The sequence below is a fragment of the Narcine bancroftii genome, chromosome 3 (assembly GCF_036971445.1).
Source record: "Narcine bancroftii isolate sNarBan1 chromosome 3, sNarBan1.hap1, whole genome shotgun sequence".
In the NCBI taxonomy this organism is placed as follows: domain Eukaryota; kingdom Metazoa; phylum Chordata; class Chondrichthyes; order Torpediniformes; family Narcinidae; genus Narcine; species Narcine bancroftii.
Genome location: NC_091471.1, coordinates 333,202,855 through 333,220,698, shown reverse-complemented (window position 1 = coordinate 333,220,698; position 17,844 = coordinate 333,202,855). Strand labels below are relative to the sequence as shown.

Here is a 17,844-nt window from a genome sequence, read left to right as displayed (position 1 = left end):
ACTGCCATCCGTGCGGTACCGGATGTAAACAGCGTCTTCATTGTTGGGGTCTTTCATGGCTTGGTTCAGCATCATGCTGAAGAAGATTGAAAAGAGGGTTGGTGCGAGAACACAGCCTTGCTTCACGCCATTGTTAATGGAGAAGGGTTCAGAGAGCTCATTGCTGTATCTGACCCGACCTTGTTGGTTTTCGTGCAGTTGGATAATCATGTTGAGGAACTTTGGGGGACATCCGATGCGCTCTAGTATTTGCCAAAGCCCTTTCCTGCTCACGGTGTCGAAGGCTTTGGTGAGGTCAACAAAGGTGATGTAGAGTCCTTTGTTTTGTTCTCTGCACTTTTCTTGGAGCTGTCTGAGGGCAAAGACCATGTCAGTGGTTCCTCTGTTTGCGCGAAAGCCGCACTGTGATTCTGGGAGAATATTCTCAGCGACACTAGGTATTATTCTATTTAGTAGAATCCTAGCGAAGATTTTGCCTGCAATGGAGAGCAACGTGATTCCCCTGTAGTTTGAGCAGTCTGATTTCTCGCCTTTGTTTTTGTACAGGGTGATGATGGTGGCATCACGAAGATCCTGAGGCAGTTTACCTTGGTCCCAACAAAGCTTGAAAAACTCATGCAGTTTGGCATGCAGAGTTTTGCCGCCAGCCTTCCAGACTTCTGGGGGGATTCCATCCATACCTGCTGCTTTGCCACTTTTCAGTTGTTCGATTGCCTTATATGTCTCATCCAGGGTGGGAACCTCATCCAGCTCTAGCCTTAGGGGCTGTTGAGGGAGCTGGAGCAGGGCGGAATCTTGGACTGAGCGGTTGGTACTGAAAAGAGATTGGAAGTGTTCTGACCATCGGTTGAGGATGGAGATCTTGTCGCTGAGGAGGACTTTGCCATCTGAGCTGCGCAGCGGGCTTTGGACTTGGGGTGAGGGGCCGTACACAGCCTTTAGAGCCTCGTAGAAACCCCTGAAGTCGCCAATGTCCACGCTGAGCTGTGTTCGTTTGGCGAGGCTAGTCCACCACTCATTTTGGATCTCCCGGAGTTTGCGCTGAAGATGGCTGCATGCGCGACGGAAGGCTTGTTTCTTCTCTGGACAGGACGGCTTTGTAAGGTGAGCCTGGTGGGCAGCTCGCTTCTTTGCCAGCAGCTCCTGGATTTCCTGGCTGTTTTCGTCAAACCAGTCCTTGTTTTTCCTGGAGGAATAACTGTCACTGCAAAATCAGTTGATGCTGCGAACAAGATTGCAATCCAAATGAAAAGTGGAGTTGTTGCCCTGCAAGGTGTATGGGGCAACTCAGAGAGGGGGGATCTTTTGGCGTCAAAGTATTAGTGGATGTGGGAACTGTGGGGGTACTTTATGTCTTAAATGTGTTGCCGTACATTAAGTGTAATAAGAGAAAACTAAGAGATGAAAAGGGGGATGGAGGTGGCTAAGAGGTGGAAAAGAGGTGTATGCAAGATATAAGATGGCCATGTAGAACTATATGACTATAAACATTAATGGAATACATAACCAAATTAAAAGGAAAAGGCTACTAAAATTTATTGAAGAAGGGAAAAATAGATATAGCTTCTGTGCAGGAAATGCATCTAACTGAAACCGAACATAATGGCAGCATCCTATAATTCAAAACCTAGAGGTGTAGCCATACTAGTTAACAAAAATGTACCAATCAAAATAGAGGAGGAAATATTAGAACTGGCAGGGAGGTATGCAATGATAAAGTGTCAGATATACTCAGAATTTTGGAATTTCCTTAATATATTTGCACCTAACTAGGAGGATCAAAAGTTTATGCAGGATTTTTTTTTGAAGATTGCAGACACACAAGGAAATATATTGATAGGAGGGGATTTTAACCTTAATTTGGACCCAATGTTGAATAAAACTGGACAAAAGACAAGTAAAAAGAATAAAGTAGCCCATTTATGGTTAAATCAATGCAAGAAATGAAACTTATGGATATATGGAGGAGGCTACAACCAAGAGAGAAGGAATTTTCATATTTTTAGAGTAGGCACAAAACTTACTCAAGGATTGATAAGTTTTTGTTGTCAGCCATATTCAAGGGAGAGTTAGGAAAACTAAGTATAAAGCTAGTCTACCATCAGATCATTCACCCCTATTATTAGCAATAGAACTGGAGGACATCCCACCAAGAACATATAGGTTAAACTCCATGCTACTTAAAAGGCAGGAATTTAGAGAGTTTATTGAATGCCAAATTAAAACATATTTTAAATAAACTCAGGATCAGTAAAAGACAAATTAATATTATGGGACACAATGAAAGCCTTCATTAGAGGGCAGTTAATAAGTTATGTGACTAAGATGAAAAAGGATTACAATCGGGAAATAGAGCAGTTGGAAAGGGAGATAGTAAGTACAGAAAAGGAATTAGTGAAAAGGGTTGATATAATGAAAAGGAGAGAATTGGCGGACAAAAAATTAAATACGAAACATTACAAACGTACAAGGCGGAGAAGAACATAATGAAAACAAAGCAAAAGTATTACGAACTAGGAGAAAAAACACATAAAATATTAGCCTGGCAACAGAACAAGCTAAAAGAACGATACTGACATCAAGGAAAAAGGACAAACAAATTACATATAATCCAACAGAGACTAATGAAAATTTTAAGGAATTTTATGAACAATTGTATCAAACAGGACGAGGGGAAAAATAATAAAGTAGAGGAATTTTTAGCTAAAATTGAACTACCAAAATTGCAAGAAGAGGAACAAAACAAACTAATAAAACCATTTGAAATAGAGGAAGTGCAGGATATATTAAAAAAGCTGCTGAACAATAAAATGCCTGGAGAGGATGGATTTCCAATAGAATTTTATAAAACATTTAAAGAGTTATTAATTCCTCCTCTCCTGGAAGTAATGAACCAGATAGAAGAAACACAAAACTTGCCAGATTCATGTAAGACAGCAATAATTACAGTAATACCAAAGACAGGGAAGGATCCATTAACACCAGTATCATATAAACCAATTTCTCTACTTCACTCAGACTATAAGATAATAGCGAAATTATTAGCAAACAAATTGGCCAATTGTGTACCTCAACTAGTAAAACAAGATCAAACTGGATTTATTAAGAAAAGACGAACAGCGGACAATGTCTGTAAATTTATTAATCTAATCCATGCAGTTCAAGGAAATAAGAAACCAACAGTGGCTGTTGCTTTAGATGCAGAAAAACCCTTTGACAGAGTAGAATGGAATTACTTATTTAAAGTATTACAGAAGTTCAATCTACCAGAAAAATATATAAATTGGATTAAAGCATTGTATAATGGACCGTTAGCAAAGTTGACAGTAAATGGATATGTATTGAGTCACTTTAAATTAAATAGGTCAACTAGACAGGGATGTCCACTATCCCCCTCATTATTCGCCTTAGCAATAAAATCAGCTTATTTGCAGATGACATCATAGTATACCTAACAGTATCAGAGGTATCAGTAAAATAATTACATTAGAAATTGAAGGAATATGGAGAAATATTTGGGTATAAGATCAATGCAAATAAAAGTGAAGTTATGCCAATGAGTAACAGAGACTATACAGAATTTAATAAAGAGTCACTACCACGAGCAATCCGATACCTAGGGATCAGGTTAGATAATAACTTAAGCCACTTGTACAAACTAAATTATCAGCCACTAATAAAGAAATTACAGGAAGACTGAGAACATTGGAAAGAATTACTGCTAATGTTGATAGGGAGGGTGAACTGCATTAAAATGAATGAGTTCCCAAGGATACAATCCTTATTTCAAACGTTACCAATTCCCTTAATAGAAAAATTCTTTAAGGAACTAAAGAGAAATTCTTGTGGAAAGGGTAGCGTTAGATAAATTAGCAGAGAGGTATAATCAAGGTGGTTTACAGTTACCAAATTTTAGAAATTATTATAGAGCCGCACAATTAAGGTATTGATCAGATTTTTACCAGACAAGGGAAAAACCAGACTGAACTATCATAGAACTAGATAAAATAGGGGAAAAGGTACCGGAGCATATACTTTATAAATGGAATAAAAAGCTGGTGCAATATGAAAACTCACCAGTACCATACCATTTACTTAATACATGGAAGAAGATCCACTTAGAAAGGAAAACAATGAATTATCAAATACCAAAATTACTATTGACGCAAAATCTGCTAATCCCTTTTACAATAGACAACCTTCCCTTTAGAGCAGGGTTTCCCAACCAGGAGTGCTTGCACCCCTTAGGGGTGCAAGATAACATTTCAGTTTTTAAAATAAATCCATACTCTTTCAATTTGGATAATATGTCGGATAATGAAGAACTGAAGGAAGATCTTATTGAACTGCGCACAAATCATGTTCTTGAAATGCAGTTTGAAAGCAAAACTTTGGAACAATATTGGTGTTTGGCAATGGACATGTTTCCAAGACTTGGTGAAAAAGCACTAACTGTGTTCATCCCATTCGCGATGACATACTTATGCAAGTCTGGATTTAGTGCTCCTTTGTCAATCAAGACAGAATCTAGAAATCGCTTGGGTGCTCAGGCAGACGTGCAGACTGCTGTCAGCAACAAGGTGCCACGTTTTTAAAAACTCTTAAGCAATAAACAGGAACAAAAGAGTCATTAAATTTAAATTGGCTTCTGAACATTTGACCATTAGTTATTTAAATTTTTTTAAAGAAATTTCATGCATGGATGAAAATTTAATTTTTTTGTAGGGTTTGTGCAAATTTTAATTTGTTGTAATATTTCTTCTTTTCCATATGTTTCATTTTCGTTTATATATTATTAAAATTTGATTATACAAATTAGTTTAGGTCACCTTCACCTTTATTTTTAAATAAATTATTACTTTAAGGGGTGCGAGAACATACTAAAATTTTTTAGGGGTGTGGGGCATAAAAAAGGTTGGGAACCACTGATCTTGAGAATGGGAGAGAAAAGGAATCAAAAGAATAGATTGTCTTTTGGGAAATAATTTATTAACATTTGAACAGTTGAAGTACAAATATGGAATAACTCATGGTACAATGTTTGCATATCATCAATTGAAAGCTTATTCAAAGGATAAATTGGGAAATAGCTTGAGATTACCTGAAGGAAGCAGCTTTGAATACGTGATTACAGACACAATGATAATTAAAAGATTTATAACCAACATGTACATTAAGCTGCAAGAAAAGGAAAATGAAATAAACTATAAACCTAAGCAGAAGTGGGAAAAGGATCTAAACATAAAGATAAAAAATGAAGTTTGGGAAAAGTTATGTTCTGGAACTATGAAGAATACAATAAACACAAGGTTACACTTGATACAGTATAATTGGTTACACAGGGTATATATTAATCCTTTAAAATTAAAAAAATATGATTAAACATTATCAGATAGATGTTTTCGCTGTAAGAAGGAAATGAAAACCTGGGCATGTACGAAAGTAAATACATTTTGGGAAGAATTAAATCAGATACTAAATAAAATTATAAAAAATAACATACCAAAAAAAAAAACCAGATATTTCTTTTAAGTAACATAAGAAGTAGAGAATTAGGCCTCAAATTGGATAAAGTGCAAAAAAAAATTCATTATGATAGCCTTAGCGATAGCAAAAAAATGTATAATGTCAACTTGGAAATGGAAGAGAGCATGAGTATACAGCAATGGTACATGGAAATGAATAAATGTATTCCATTGGAAAAAATAACATATAATTTAAAAAATAAAGTCACAATGTTTGAACAATATTGGGAACCATACATGGAACATATCAGAGAGAGCTTGCCTATGACCTCCATCCCCTAAAATGAGAATGAAAATGATAAGACAAAATTACTAGATTCAGTGTGGAATAAATAGATGACACATTTTTTTTGTTTATTTTCCTTTGTGTGAAAATATTGTTTTATTGTATTGTATAAGTTGAATATTTATGGGTTTTGGAGGGGGGTGGGTAGAAGGAAGGGAGGGAAAGGGGGAAAATGGGAGAAAAGACCACTGTGTAAATGTAATGAGAAACGTTTGTACATATTTTGGTTGATATGGTTCACAGTGTGAAAAATTAAAAAAATATATAAAAAAGAAATTACTAGGCTTTCCATAGCCCTCTATTTTTCTAAGCTCCATGTACCTATCCAAAAGTCGCTTAAAGAATCCTAACATATCCACCTCCACCACCGTTGCTGACAGTCCGTTCCACTCACCCACCACTCTCTGCATAACAAACTTAGCCCTGACATCTCCTCTATACCTTCTCCCTCGCATCTTAAACCCGTGTCTTCTTGTGGCAGATGTTTCAGCCCTGGGCAAAAGCATCTGACTATTTACACGATCAGTGCCTCTCATCATCTCAAACATCTCTATCAGGTCACCTCTGATCCTCTGCCACTCCAAGGAGAAAAGACTGAGTTCACTCAACCTGTTTTCATAAGACATGCTCCCTAAACCATGCAACATCTTTGTAAATCTCCTCTGCACCCTTTCTATGGCTTCCACATTCTTCTGGTAGTGAGGTGACCAGAACTGCGCAAAGTATTCCAAGTGGAGTCTGACTAGGGTCCTATATAGCTGCAACATTACCTCCCAGCTCCTAAATTCAATTCCACAATTACCTGGTAATGAAGGCCAATGCAACATATGCCTTCTTAACCACAGAAACAAACTGTGCAGCTGGCTTTAGTGTCCTATGGACTCAGACCCCAAGATCCATCTGATCCTCCACACTGCCAAGAGATTTACCATTAATATTATATTCTGCCATCATATTAGACCTACCAAAATGAACCACTTCACACTTACCTGGGTTGAACTCCAACTGTCACTTCTCAGCCCAGTTTTGCATCCTATTAATGTCCTGCTGTAACCTCTGACAGTCCTCTACACTATCCACAATACCCCCAACCTTTGTGTCATCAGCAAACTTACTCACCCCTCCCTCCAGTTCCTCATCCAAGTCATTTATAAAAATCACAAAAAGTAAGGGTCCCAGAACAGATCCCTGAGGAACACCACTGGTCACTGACCTCCATGCAGAATATGACCCGTCTACAATCACTCTTTGTCTTCTGAGGGCAAGCCACAAAGCAATGACCCCTTGGATCCCATGCCTCCATTCTTTCTTTCATGGGAACCTTATCAAATGCCTTGCTGGAATCCATGTACACGACATCTACTGCTCTTTCTTCATCAATGTGCTTAGTCACATCCTCAAAAAATTCAATCAGGTTTGTAAGGCACGACCTGCCCTTGACAAAGCCATGCTGACTATTCCTAATCATATTATACCTCTCCAAATGTTCATAAATCCTGCCTCAGGATCTTCTCCATCAACTGGTCAATAATTTCCTGGGCTATCTCTACTCTCTTTCTGGTCCTCTCCCGTCCCCATTGACAATTCAAAGATCTTCACCAGAAGTTCAGCCTCCCACAGTAGCCTGGGGTATATCGCATACAGTCCCAATGAATTATCCATTTTGGTGCTTTCCAAAAGCTCCAGCACATCCTCTCTCTCAATATCTCCAAGCTCAAGCTCTTCAATCTGCTGCAAGTCATCACTACAATTACCAAGATCCTTTTCCATAGTGAATACTGAAGTACTCATTAAGTCCCTCTGCTATTTCCTCCACTTCCATACACACGTTCCCACTGCCACACTTGATGGGTCCTATTCTTTCCCGTCATGTCCTCTTGCTCTTCACATATTTGTAGAATACCTTGGGGTTTTCCTTAATCCTGCCCACCAAGGCCTTCGAATGGCCCCTTTGGCTCTCCTCGTTTAAGATCCTTCCTGTTAACCTTATAATCTTATAGATATCTAACATTACCCAGCTCTCTGAACCTTTTGTAAACCTTTCTTCTTGACTAGATTTTTTTTTTACAGTCTTTATACACCACGGTTCCTGTACCCTACCATAACTTCCCTGTCTCATTGGAATGTACTTAAGGAGAACTCCACACAAATATCCCTGAACATTTACCACATTTCTTCCGTACTTTTTCCTGAGAACATCTGTTCCCAATTTAAGCTTCCATTTTCCTGCATGATAGCCTCATAATTCCCCTTACTCCTATTAAGTGCTTTTCTAACTTGTCTGTTCCTATCTTTCTCCATTGCTATTGTAAAGGAGATAGAATTATAATCACTGTCTCCAAAATGCTCTCCCACTGGGAGAGCATTTCCCTGTGCAGAGTCTCCTCTTGTATCAAGAAACCTTCCTGAACACACCTAACAAACTCCACCCCATCTAAACCCCTTCCTCTAGGGAGAAGCCAATTGATATTTAGGAAATTAAAATTTCTCATCATGACGACTCTGTTATAACTACACATTTCCAGAATCTGTTTCCCTATCTGATCTGTATTGGTGGCCTATAAAAACACCCAGTAAAGTTATTGACCCCCTTCCTGTTCCTAACCTCCACCCACAGAGACTCTGTAGACAATCCCTCCATGACATCAAACTTTTCTGCAGCTGTGACACTATCTATGATCAACAGTGCCTCGTCTCCACCTCTTTTGCCTCCTTCCCTGTCCTTTCTGAAACCTGACACTTGTACTAACCAATCCTGTCCCTGAGCCATCCAAGACTCCATAATGGCCGCCACATCATAGCTCCAGGTATTAATCCACACTCTAAGCTCATCCATTTTACTCACAATACTCCTTGTGTTCAAATAGACACACCTCAAACCATCTATCTGAGCGCTTCCCTTCTCTGTCACCTGCCTATCCTCTCTTACACACTGTCTTCGATGTTTGGTTGTGTGTCTGCATGTTTTGTACCGAGGACCGGAGAATGCTGCTTCGTTGTACTTGTGGAATGACAATAAACTTTCATTGGTGGGTGTGACAGGACAAACTGGAAGTTGCTAACTTTTACCCCTGTGATAGTACAGATCTATCACCAATGTACATAGTGTATATAGTTACTGTATCTAGACTGTGCTTACAGCGATTGGCTGAGAGCTAAGCCACACCTATTGTTTGGGCCTTAAAGGGTTGTGTCCCTAGCCAGGTCGGATCATTCTGGACTGGTCGGCCACCTGTGAAGAGCTCCGGTCTTTTGCTAATAAAAGCCTTGGTTTGGATCAACAAGTCTTTGGTTCTTTCGACGAGCTCTACAATTTTATTAGCAAAAAGAATTTTTTTGAAAGGGATGGAGCGTTTAACTCGGCCAGAAAAACTTGATATCGACCCACAGTCAGCTACAGCCTTCAAAGCCTTTAACTTCTGGCTGTTGAACTTTGAAAACTTCCTGAGATTCATTCAGGTAGAGGAGGATAACCAGCGTCTAACAGCATTGCTGTCTATGGTGTCCTTGAGAGTCTACGAGAACATCCAGGATGAGACCACTTACACCGCAGCTATAAAGGTACTGAAAGGACTGTATGATCAACCGGTGAACAGAGTTCATGCCCGGCTCGTGCTTGCGTCGAGGAAGCAACAGCCCGGTGAGTCCAGCAGGGCATATTTACAAGTATTAAAGGCATTGGGCAAGGACTGTAACTGTGTGGACAAAACTACTGGGGAATTGAGCGACGGAGCAGTCGCACCCGACGAGCCCGCTGGCGACACCACTCCAGCGACCCCAATCCCGGCACCACGGCGGTCACGCCGGATGGTCAGACCCCCTGACCGCTACAGTCCTTGACCTACCCCTTCCTTTTCATTCTCTCCCTCGTTTTTGTTTTTTTTCCAGGGTCAATTCTCCAAGAAGGGGTGAATGTGATAGTACAGATCTATCACCAATGTACATAGTGTATATAGTTACTGTATCTAGACTGTGCTTACAGCGATTGGCTGAGAGCTAAGCCACACCTATTGTTTGGGCCTTAAAGGGTTGTGTCCCTAGCCAGGTCGGATCATTCCGGACTGGTCGGCCACCTGTGAAGAGCTCCGGTCTTTTGCTAATAAAAGCCTTGGTTTGGATCAACAAGTCTTTGGTTCTTTCGACGAGCTCTACAACCCCTAACTGATAGATAGTAGCGAACTAGTTTCAACTAAAGCATAGAACAGCTAGAAAAAAACAAGATAATTTGTATTAACTCTAACCTCCAGTCTTTGAAGGTATCCTGTATCCTATTGTCTCTGTATTGTAGAGTAGTCGTGCGAAAACAACTTATTTACTTGGATGTTATAAATATCTGAACAAAATTGTCTTTTTTTAAACATAATATATAATACCCACTTGGAGTACTGTGTACAGCACGATCGCTGCAGAATTTAAATAGGCAGTTGTCTGGAGAATAAGAACTTGTCATGGTAAAATTGATGACAGAACTCTAATATCTCAGGTTCAGTCAGCTCCCGAAATTTGTCTTTCCTGAATCTAGCTTATCATTGACCAGAAGCACTGAAACAGTTGGTCTCAGTGTCGCTGAAGAGGGAAGTTGAGTAAGTCTCCACTCATAGGTTAAAAATACCAAATACCTTCTGCAGAAGTGGTTCATTAGTCAGAGAACTGGTTACCAATTCACCAGGTGCATTACTCCCTTACCCTGGCTCTCATGATGTACAAATTTATCTCAGAACCATTGCTGTAGGGGTGTTTTACTGAGAAGTTCCGACTTTAGCTGATATGGGAAGAACCCAATGATGGATGTCTGCCCCACACACCTCCTTGACATCTCTGTAGTCAATTGCTTCGTCTCCTGTCTCCACAAACCTCTTTGACCCTGAGCTGATGCTTTCCCCACTCACACCCTAATCTGCTGTCTTGCAGATCAGGCTTATAATTCTGACCAAGAAACATTGTGTGTCCTTGTGGTGGAACACCACCGGCCTACTGCAGGGGGTGACCCCTGTATCTGCAGATGAGCATGGGGACAACACCTGGCTGGTTGTCAATCAGCCGACTTGAATGGACCAAGCCTCACCCGGTTGGCTGTCAATCATCCTCTGGGATATAAGCCAGAGTCGGCCGTTCAAAGACCGTCTCAGAGCTTGCAACAGCACTCCTCACAGCCAGCCTCTGTGGAGGTTTATGTTAAATAAGGCCTGTTGACCAGACTTTATGTTTTGTTTGTTTGTTTGTTTCTGTTTGATAGCACACCACAGTCTTCTTTCCACCTACTGAGTATTTCCAGCATTTACATGTGCATTGCTTTGATTTTCTAAGGTTTACAGCGGTGCCTGTCCGGCATCTACCTGAGTGTAGACTGCAGTTAAATGTGGGATCAAATCAAAGGCCAAACTTTGAGTCGAGCCTGGGTTCAAACCCCAGCCTATTGCACCCTATGAAAAAAGTGAGTTCAGAGGCGGCTGGTGGAAGGAACTCGCTATCTGGATGGATGCCCATGGGTGAGGGTTTGAGGCGCTGAACCTGACATTATCCTGTATCTCTCAACTGAAGCTCAATGACAGCAGGCGATTCCCTCCCCAGTCACCAACACCCGACTGTTCTTGAAGGATGACCAAGGAAATGGGTAACTCTCCCAATAACAGTGTTGGAAGAGTGAACTGTATCAAAATGAATATATTCCCGTGTTTACAATACCTTTTCCAGGCTCTTCCAATACCATTACAGTAGGAATTCTTTCAAAACTTGAACAAGTTAATTAGGACGTTTCTTTGGAAAGGTAAGCCAGCCAGAATCTCTTTTTCTTTCTCCCTCCTCACATCCCACCCTCCCTACCTCCCCCCCATCCATTTAAAGTACAAAATCTAAGATTCATTAAACCAGTCAAACAATGTTGTCATTCAATAAAAATAAACAAGAAATTCCACTGAGTCAATTCTTTTCATTTCCTTCTCCTTTCGTTAATTTAGGTAGTGAATGTCCCCGGTAGGTTTTCTCTATTGTGTTTCATGTAAGGCTCCCATATTTGTTCAAATATTTCAATATTATTTCTTAAACTATATGTTATTTTTTCTAATGGAATACATTTATTCATTTCTATATACCATTGTTGTATTTTCAAATTATCTTCCAATTTCCAGGTTGACATAATACATTTTTTTTGCTACGGCCAGAGCTATCTTAACAAATCTTTTTTGTGCACATCCAAATCAATTCCAAATTCTTTGTTTTTTATGTTACTTAGGAGGAAGATCTCTGGATTTTTTGGTATATTGTTTTCTGGAATTTTATTTAATATTTGGTTTAGATCTTCCCAAAATTTTTCTACTTTCTCACATGTCCAGATTGCATGAATTGTTGTTCCCATTTCTTTTTTACATCGAAAACATCTATCAGATACTGTTGGGTCCCATTTATTTAACTTTTGAGGTGTAATGTATAGCCTGTGTATCCAGTTATATTGTATCATACATAACCTCATATTTATTGTATTTCTCATCATTCCAGAACATAATTTCTCCCATGTTTCCTTTTTTATCTTTATATTTAAATCTTGTTCCCATTTTTGTTTATTTTACCATTTGTTTCCTCATTCTCCTTTTCTTGCAGTTTAATATACATATTTGTTATAAATCTTTCGATTATCATTGTATCTGTATTCACATATTCAAAGTTACTTCCCTCTGGTAACCTCAGACTGCTTCCTAATTTATCCTTCAAGTAGGATTTCAATTGGTAATATGCCAGCACTGTATCTTGAGTTATATTGTATTTATCTTTCATTTGTTCAAAGGTTAATAATCTATTTCCTGAAAAACAATTTTCTATTCTTTTGATCCCTTTTTTCTCCCATTCTCTAAAGGAAAGGTTATCTATTGTAAAAGGGAGTAACTTATTTTGCATCAATATTAGTTTTGGTAATTGGTAATTTGTTTTATTCCTTTCTACATGAATTTTTTTCCAAATATTGAGTAGATGATGTAATACTGGAGTACTCCTACGTTGTACCAATTTTTCATCCCATTTATATAATATGTGTTCAGGTATCTTTTCCCCTATTTTATCTAATTCTAATCTAGTCCAATCTGGCTTTTCCATTGTCTGATAAAAATCTGATAGGTATCTTAATTGTGTGGCTCTATAATAATTTTTAAAGTTTGGCAGTTGTAAGCCTCCTTGTTTATACCATTCTGTTAATTTATCTAGTGCTATCTTCGGTTTCCCCCCTTTCCATAAAAATTTCCTTCTTATTTTCTTTAACTCCTTGAAGAATTTCTCTGTCAAGTGTATTGGCAATGCCTGAAATAGGTATAATATCCTTGGGAAAATGTTCATTTTAATACAGTTTATCCTTCCTATTAGAGTTAATGGTAAATCTTTCCAATGCTCTAAATCGTCCTGTAATTTTTTCATTAGTGGATAATAATTGAGTTTATATAGATGGCCGAGATTTTTATTTATTTGTATACCTAGGTATCGTATTGCTTGCATTTGCCATCTGAATGGTGATTCCTTCTTAAATTTTGAGAAATCCGCATTATTCATTGGCATTGCTTCACTTTTATTTATGTTAATCTTGTAACCCGACACTTCTCCATATTCCTTCAATTTCTTATATAATTCTTTTATTGATAATTCTGGTTCTGTTAAGTATACTATAACATCATCCGCAAATAAACTGATTTTATATTCCTTGTCTTTTATTTTTATCCCTTTTATATTATTTTCTGTTCTTATCAATTCTGCTAGTAGTTCTATAGCTAACGCGAACAATAAGGGTGATAGTGGGCATCCCTGCCGTGTTGACCTTCTTAAGTTAAATTGCTTTGATATATATCCATTTACTGTCACTTTCGCCAATGGCCCCTTATATAATGCTTTAATCCAATTAATATACTTCTCTGGTAAACTGAATTTTTGCAATACTTTGAATAAATAATTCCATTCTACTCTGTCAAAGGCCTTTTCTGCATCTAAAGCAACTGCTACTGTTGGCACTTTACTCCCTTCTACTGCATAAATTAAGTTAATAAATTTACAAATATTGTCTGTTGTACATCTTTTTTTAATAAATCCAGTTTAGTCTAGATTTACCATTTTCGGTACATACTCTGCTAATCTGTTTGCTAATAGTTTAGCTATTATCTTATAATCTGTGTTAAGTAATGATATTGGTCTATATGACGCTGGTGCGAGTGGATCTTTCCCTTGCTTTAGTATTACTGTAATTATTTCTGTTTTATATGAATCTGGTAAGCTTTGTGTTTTATCAATCTGGTTGATTACTTCCAGGAGGGGAAGAATTAATAAATCTTTAAATGTTTTATAGAATTCTATTGGGAATCCATCCTCTCCTGGTGTTTTATTATTTGGTAATTTTTTTATTATCTTTTGTATTTCTACTATTTCAAATGGTTCTGTTAATTTATTTTGTTTCTCTATTTGTAATTTTGGTAGTTCAATTTTAGTTAAAAATTCATCTATTTTCCCTTCTTTCCCTTTGTTTTCAGTTTGATATAATTGTTCGTAGAATTCTCTGAAATTTTCATTAATCTCCGCTGGATTATATGTGATTTACTTGTCTTTTTTCCTTGATGCCAATACCATTCTCTTAGTTTGTTCTGTCTTAAGCTGCCACGCTAGAATTTTGTGCATTTTTTCTCCTAGTTCATAATATTTCTGTTTTGTCTTCATTATATTCTTATCCACCTTATATGTTTGTAGTGTTTCATATTTTATTTTTTTATCCGCCAATTCTCTTCTTTTAGTTGTATCTTCCTTCATTGCTAATTCTTTTTCTATATTTACTATTTCCCTTTCCAACTGCTCTGTTTCCTGATTATAGTCCTTCTTCATCTTGGTTACATAACTTATTATTTGCCCTCTAATGAACGCTTTCATTGCATCCCATAGTATAAACTTATCTTTCACTGATTCTGTATTTATTTGAAAGTACATTTTAATTTGTCTTTCAATGAATTCTCTAAAATCCTGCCTTTTAAGTAGCATGGAGTTTAATCTCCATCTATACATTCTTGGAGGGATGTCCTCTAACTCTATTGTCAATATCAAGGGTGAATGGTCCGATAATATTCTAGCTTTATATTCTGTTTTTCTTACTCTATCTTGCATATGAGCTGATAACAAAAATAGGTCTATTCTTGAGTATGTTTTATGTCTACCCGAGTAATATGAATATTCCTTTTCATTTGGGTGTTGTTTCCTCCATATATCCAAAAGTTGTATTTCTTCCATCGATTTAATTATAAATTTGGTTACTTTGTTCTTTCTGTTAATTTTTTTCCCAGTTTTGTCCATATTTGAATCCAAATTCAGGTTGAAATCCCCTCCTATTAATATGTTCCCTTGCATATCTGCTATCTTCAAAAAAATATCTTGCATAAACTTTTGATCTTCTTCGTTAGGTGAATATACATTGAGTAGATTCCAAAACTCCGAATATATCTGACATTTTATCATTACATATCTCCCTGCAGGATCTATTATTTCCTCTTATATTTTAATTGGCACATTTTTACTAATTAATATAGCTACTCCTCTTGCTTTTGAATTATACGACGCTGCTGTTACGTGTCCTTTTGGACAATTCACGTAATTGGATTACGTGAATTTTAATTCCCTCCTTATTCCCTCTATTCCATTTCCCTCCCTTATTAACTCTTGTCTATACTCTATATATTTTCCTCTAAATACGGATACATTCATGTATACACACTATATATATACACACATATACCCCTTTACACACATACATATAGTTCGTGGTCATTTTTACTCTCATTACATGTCTTCATCTCTCTGCTTGTTTTGTAGTTGTTCTGCAAATTTCCTTGCTTCCTCTGGATCCGAGAATAGTCTGTTTTGTTGCCCTGGAATAACTATTTTAAGTACCGCTGGGTACTTTAACATAAATTTATATCCTTTTTTCCATAAGATCGTTTTTGCTGTATTGAACTCCTTCCTTTTCTTCAGGAGTTCAAAACTTATGTCTGGATAGAAAAAAAATTTTTGACCTTTATATTCCAGTGGCTTTTTGTTTTCTCTTACTTTCTTCATTGCTTTCTCCAATATATTTTCTCTTGTTGTATATCTTAAGAATTTTACTAAAATGGATCTTGGTTTTTGCTGCGGTTGTGGTTTCGGGGCTAAAGTTCTATGTGCCCTCTCTATTTCCATTTCTTCCTGTAATTCTGGTCTTCCTAGGACCCTGGGGATCCAATCTTTTATAAATTCTCTCGTATTCTTGCCTTCTTCATCTTCCTTAAGGCCCACTATCTTTATATTATTTCTTCTATTATAGTTTTCTATTGTATCTATCTTCTGAGCTAACAGCTCATGTGCCTCTTTAACTTTTTTATTAGATTCTTCTAATTTCTCTTTTAATTCCTCTACTTCCATTTCTACAATTGTTTCTCATTCTTCCATATTTTCCACTCTTTTTCCTATCTCTGACATGGCCATTTCCATTTTATTCATTTTTTCTTCTGCATTCTTAATTCTTCTTTTTATCTCATCAAATTCTTGTAATTGCCATTCTTTCACTGATTCCATATATTCTTTTAAAAAAGATACATCCATTGTCTTGCCTTTCTCTTCTTCTTCCACTTCTTTCTGTTCTTCTTCTTCTTCTTCCTCTGGATTGACCATCTGTTGTTTCCTTGTTTTCTTTTTACCCTCTTCCTTCTTGTTGTCATTATTGTCTGTGTTCTGCACCTGCTGCTGTGCTGCAGGTGTCTCTTTCAGCTGTGGAGATCGACTCTGCAGCTCCTCCCCCCTCCCGTCAGTGTGTTTTTTTTCATGCGCGGTTGCGCACTTTTACTCGGCTCTGCGAGCCATTTTTGTAGTCCCGAGCCCGGGACTTCCACTGACCTGAGGGAGCGGGCTTCTCTCTCCGCGGCGGGCCTCTTCAGACAGGTAAGGCCTTCACCTTCTTCTTCCGACATTCTTTCTTCCTGTTTTCTTTCCGTTGTTTTCGACTTTTCTCTCTTCATTGCCATTTTCTTCTCACCTTTATTTTTACTTTATTATAAATTTTAATCTTGTACCTTTGTGCTTTGTGTGTTTTTTTTTAACTTTTCGGGAGAGGGCTGGAATTCCCTGACCGGCCACTACTCCATCACGTGACTCCACCCAGCCAGCCAGAATCTCCATGGAAAAGTTAACTTGGAAATTTCATAGGGGAGGGTTTACCACTCCCAAATTTTAAATATTACTACTGGGTGCCCCAGATGAAATTTGTCACTTCCCTCTTTGACGGAAGAGACAAGCCTTCATGGGTGGAAATTGAACTGCACAAAGTCAGAGAAGATTTTATGTACAAATGTACTAAATCTATTTCAGCTGGGAAGGTGGCATCATTAATACAGCATATTCTGAATATTTGGCACAAATTGAACAGTTTAATTGGATCAAGAAAAAAAAAACTCCAAAATTGCCCGTGACTCAAAATAGATTAATTCCTTTAACAATGAATAATTTAATTCTATATGCCTGGTCCTGCAAAAGGATCAGATATGTAGAAGATTGTTATGTACAGGAGCAATTAATGTCATTCAAACACTTAAAAAATAAATATAACATTCATAATAATACAATCTTCTGCTTCTTTTAATTATGAGCTTTTTTTAGAGATGAATTAGGACAGATCATGATTCTACCAGAGTGCAGAGAAATGGAGATTCTGATTTGAAAGGAGATTACAAAGAAATTTTTATCAGTAATGTATTTTTTTTTTAACTTCAATCTGGCACTCCCAAGTGGCAATCAAAACAAAGATGGGATATAGACTGGTGCCCCGTAGAAGTTGCATAAATTAAATTCTAATATACCCGACATATGTTTTAGATGTGGGGAAGAAATGGGAACCTTTTTACATTCCACCTGGTCGTGCTCTAAACTGAAACCCTTTTTGGGAAAATTTAAGAATTTTATTAAAACGAGATTATTGGGAAGCAATTGCCACAAAGTCCAGAATTGTTTCTTCTAGGACATAAGACCTAAAATGAGGCTGTCTAAGGACCAATT

The 17,844-nt window shown here is 37.6% G+C and overlaps 1 protein-coding gene across 1 annotated transcript in view; it reads left to right on the top strand.

The window, feature by feature from the left end:
* Positions 1-17,844, top strand: part of atp5pd (ATP synthase peripheral stalk subunit d) — a 414,254-nt gene that overhangs the window by 271,180 nt on the left and 125,230 nt on the right. The window lies entirely within an intron of this gene.